We start from the raw sequence: 5,044 nt of genomic DNA, 5'->3' as shown, positions 1-5,044 counted from the left end.
TTGGGAAAGTGAATTTGTTTTTCGTTTAAACTGTCATTCTTGATAACAGGTAATGTACTTATATTATATTATATATTATATAATATATATAATATGTGTATTTTATTATATATATTATATATTTCCATTTTTCTCAATTTTAATTTCTAATATGATAAATATCAATAGATGCAACCCACATAAAGGAAAGCTCTTTGGGCTGGGGTGGTCTCAATAATATTTAAGAGTGAAAAGAGATCCTGAGACTAAAATCTTGAAAACCACTGGTGTAAAAGAATAGTAGTAGATACAACTGGAAAGGCAATTAGGAACCAAGCTGTGAAACACTTAAATCACACACTAAGAACTGGAATTTTTATCATGGAGATAATGGCATTTTGAGTAGAGAGATAATATATTGAAAGGGACTTTTTGGGAATAGAATTCTGCTATACGTTATGTGTATAGGACAGTTTGAAAAAAGGTGAGTGTCTGTTTAGTATGTTTTGGTCAGAAGGGAAAGGTCTGAAACAGAGAAATCAGGCAAGAATGAAAAACCCTAGATATAATGTAATGACGGTCTTAATGAATATAGAAGGGACTGAAAATAATAGCTAGTATTTGCTAAAATTTACTGAGTGCTTACTCTATGCCAAACACTCTGCACAGCACTTGGTGTATGTGTAGCAGTTTGATATGGTTCATGAATTCCAAAAATAGATATTGGATTATGTTTGTAAACTGGTCTGTATCTGGGTGTGATTAAATTATGATTAGGGCTTTGATTGGGCCATGTCAGTAGGGTGTTGAGTCCCTGCCCCTTGGTGGGTGGGGACTCACACTTAAGGCAAAGGACAGAGTTGGTGTTTGAATGCTGGAGTCTTGAGCTGGAGCCCTGGGAAGTAAGCACACAAAGGAGCTTGGTCGTGAGGAAAGAGAGAAGGCCCTGGGAAGAGAAACAAGCCATTCACCTAGTAGTATACAGCTGGCCTTGTGGAGAGATGCAAAGCCTAGAGAGCCTCATAGTCTACAACTGACCTTGTGGAGGAAACAGAGGAGCTGAGCACGGAGAGAAATGAACCCCAGGAAGAGAGGAACCCAGGAAGCCTGAACCTTGGCAGATGTTGGCAGCCATCTTGCTCTAACACATAGCAAAAGACTTTGGTGAGGGAAGTAACTTACGCTTTATGGTCTTGTAACTGTAAGCTTCTACCCCAAATGAATATCTTTCATAAAAACCAACCAATTTCTGGTATTTTGCATAAGCATCCCTTTGGCTAACTAGTACATTGTGGATTAGCTTCATTAATCTTCTCAACAGTCTTCTAATAGTTAACTTTTATAAATTACACTTTAAAGATAAAGATTCTGAAGCACAAGGAGGTTAATGTAAGACTGCAAATAAGGGACAAAACTGTGATTTGAACCCTGGTAGTCTGATGGCAGAGACTGCATGAAGGAGTCAATATATCATAAAGGAGGATGCACTTTGGGCGCTGGGTGAGTGCACAGCTGCTCTCTTAGCCCTTCCTGATCTCTCTATGGGGCGGTGCTCCCATGCCTAGCCACTGGGAATGCTGGCTGCTACTTTCCCACAGCTACACCCTTTTGGTGGAGGGTGGCCCTCCGCAGACCAGAGACGATTAGGAGACCTGGAGGTGGCTGGTGAGACAGTGAAGGAGCTCCCTTCCCTCTGGTCAGCAAAACCTCTAGGGTAAGTGCTCCACACTTGCTCCTGGTGGGGTCAGCAAGGCTGCGGGTTGGCTGGCCCACTCCTAAAACTACACCTTTGTTTCGCTTCCTCCCTTGCCTTCTCCTGCTTCCTTCCCTCCCATCCCAGGGGAGGGAGGTGGGCATCTTGGCAAAGCAGTCTCAATAAATCACTTGTCCACAAATCCTTACCTCAGGCACTGCTTATAGAAACCCAGCCTGACACAGTGAGGGCTTTGGTTAAAAATACCCTTTGGACGGGAAACGGACTTTGGCCCAGTGGTTAGGGCGTCCGTCTACCATATGGGAGGCCCGCGGTTCAAGCCCCGGGCCTCCTTGACCCGTGTGGAGCTGGCCCATGTGCAGTGCTGATGCGCGCAAAGAGTGCCCTGCCACACAGGGGTGTCCCCCGCGTAGGGGAGCCCCACGCGCAAGGAGTGCACCCATAAGGAGAGCCGCCCAGCGCAAAAGAGTGAGCAGCCTGCCGAGGAATGGCGCCGCCCACACTTCCCGTGCCACTGACGACAACAGAAGCGGACAAAGAAACAAGACGCAGCAAAAAGACACAGAAAACAGACAACCAGGGGAGGGGAGGGGAATTAAATAAATAAAAATAAATCTTTAAAAAAAATAAATAAATAAAAATACCCTTTGGAAGGCCATCCCCAGCACCTTGCACAGTGATTTGCACTTAGGTGATGTACAGTAAATGTATTCAATAACAAAGAAAAAATCCTCAGAATTTATTAAACCATTTTACTATGACCATTTACTATGACCTTTTCACTGAAGAAAGAATATCTTTCTGAGAAACTATTAGAGTCATTTTCTTTAGTGCACATGATACTTAGCTGTGGGAGCTTGGTAAAAGCACAAACTGAAGGTTCCTATCCCTCCTACCCTTCCCATCATGATTTTAATTCTGTAGGGTTGAGGTAGGGTTAGAAATTCACATTTTTAACAACAACACAGGAGATTTTAAAGCCGGAGTCACTGGGCCACATTTTGCGAAACACAGCTTCAAAATAAAACATGGCATGATTTAAATGCTACTTTTAAAAAAGATTTGTCATGTAAAGGAGGACACTGTCTTCTCTCGTAATCATGCACATTATCTCTTACCCATAACTATCATTACAAGAAATACGGGACAATTTAAAGATCTTAAAACATTTTCAGACTTGCCAAGTTTCATAGAGATTACTTTGTTAATAAACATGGGAACAGTGAAAAACTAATGTTTTTGCCCAGTTTGGTATTTAAATATCTGTCCAGCTTCCTATCTGGTCTATAATTAAATACCTTCCAAGGGTCACTAATGGTCCTGGCTTTGGTTAGTCCATCACACATTAACTGCAGAAAAATACAGTGATGAATGCTTTTGAAGTGTCTCTGAAGTAAATGACTTCTGCTACCTAGAAAGCACAATTAAAGCAGAGTCTATGCTGGGAAATTGTTGCCGCAACATTATAAATCCATCATGACTAGTGGCAACCATAAAAAAGCGAGGGTTTCTGAGCTAGCTAAGAGGGGTGTGATCTCCAGGCTGGAAGTCAGTGATAAGAATGAACATCTGAAGGCTTAGGAAACAATCACCCCAAGGTTATTCACTGGCTTTCCTTGCCTTTAGGAAATACCCTTAAAAGACTATAAGTTAGCCCAGCTAAGGCATAACTGTAGTAATGGGGAAAAACACATTCACCCTCTCATTAATAAATGCATAGGGGTTTGCTAGGGCATGTTTTATTTGAGTCGTTAATAAATTTTAAGTGTATCTACCTAACATTTCTTCATAAAACATGACTTTAAAACTTAAAATATGAAAAAGTTTCTTCCCCAGTATGGAAGAATAAACTCCGGATAGAGCAAAACTCCAACAGACAACAAAAACCAATGAGAGCTCTGGAGAGTGAAAAAAGCTGGCAATTTTTGGAAAGGAGTTAAAACTTGGAAGAAGAGACCAACATGGGGTGCGTTTTCCAGGTGTTTTTGTTGTTGCTGTTTGCAGCTCGTCTCCCAGGACAGGCTGCTGTTGGAACGTGGTGTGGGCAGCTAAGGCTCTGACAGAAAGTCAGTCATCTTTCTGGTCTGAGCAACCAGGTACGACCTTGAGGGAACAAGTGCTCCCAGAGCAAGGTGGAATTCCCAGAAAGAGGAGCGCTTAAGGAGGGAATCCCAACTTCCTATATATAAACTTGTCCAAGACTGACCCTGGTACACATTCATAGGGCAGACTGCAAACAGTCCACCTAAAATAAAATAAAAGAACTGGATGGAGATTTGAGCTGTCTCCCTTTACAGGCAAGATGTGGCTGGCAGTTTAAATCTAACTGATAGTTGCTTCCTAAAACAAAACAAAAAAAATCTGATTATTCTTTGAAGAAATATAAAAGAATCTAGAGTCACCACAATATAACATTTACAATGACCAGAATACAATTCAAAATTTCTTATCCTTCAAAGGAAAATATAACATACCCTTAAAAGAAAATACAATCAACCCAGGGGACCCAGATGTCCATTGCAGCGAAATCAGATAAGGTTCAATGCAATCTTAATAAAGATTCTAACAACATTCTTTGCAGAAATGGAAAAGCCAATCATCATTTTTTAAAAACACAAAACTTTATTTCAACTTCAAAAAGTAAAATATAGACAAAAGACGGCTTAACAAATTATGTCCAGGCACATTTATCTTATTTAATCCTAAAAAGAAACTCAATTGTTTCTCCAGTGTTCAGAGAGATGAATAAATGAGCATAGACTGGTTAAATGACATGGCCAAGGTCTCCCTGTTAATGAAGGAAATGAAAAAAAATCATATTCACATCTCATAAAACTAAATCCCATATATATATTTTTGACCTTTAGCATTGGTATAGTACCTTCTTTGCCTTTGATACAAAAATACTGCAATATTGCTGTTAACTTATAGTCTATGTTACATTTGTTGTACTTTCCCAATGTAACACCTTGTAATAAAGGAATATTCTTGTATTTGTATTAACTACAATCCTAATCTTCCACTGAAATAACTATGCTATACAGTCCCTACATTATCCCTCTAGCTGTCTTTCAATTAACATTAACCTCTCTGGCTACCCCTTTCAGCCACATCACATTTATAAATCAACAGTGTTAGTTATACTCATTTTAATGTGTCACCATCAACTCTATCCATTTCCACATATTTACAATCAACCTTATTAAACATTCTACGTACATTCAGCATCAGCTCCCCCTTCTCAACCTGCATTCTGTCTCCTACTAACCCATATTAAGTTCATACTAGTGAGACCATACAATATTTGTCCTTTCTATGTGACTTAATTCACTCAACATAGTATCCTCAGGG

This window comes from Dasypus novemcinctus, chromosome 7 (genome assembly GCF_030445035.2).
Source record: "Dasypus novemcinctus isolate mDasNov1 chromosome 7, mDasNov1.1.hap2, whole genome shotgun sequence".
Classification (NCBI taxonomy): domain Eukaryota; kingdom Metazoa; phylum Chordata; class Mammalia; order Cingulata; family Dasypodidae; genus Dasypus; species Dasypus novemcinctus.
The sequence above is the reverse complement of the archived record's forward strand: the minus strand, read 5'-3'. Positions refer to the sequence as shown.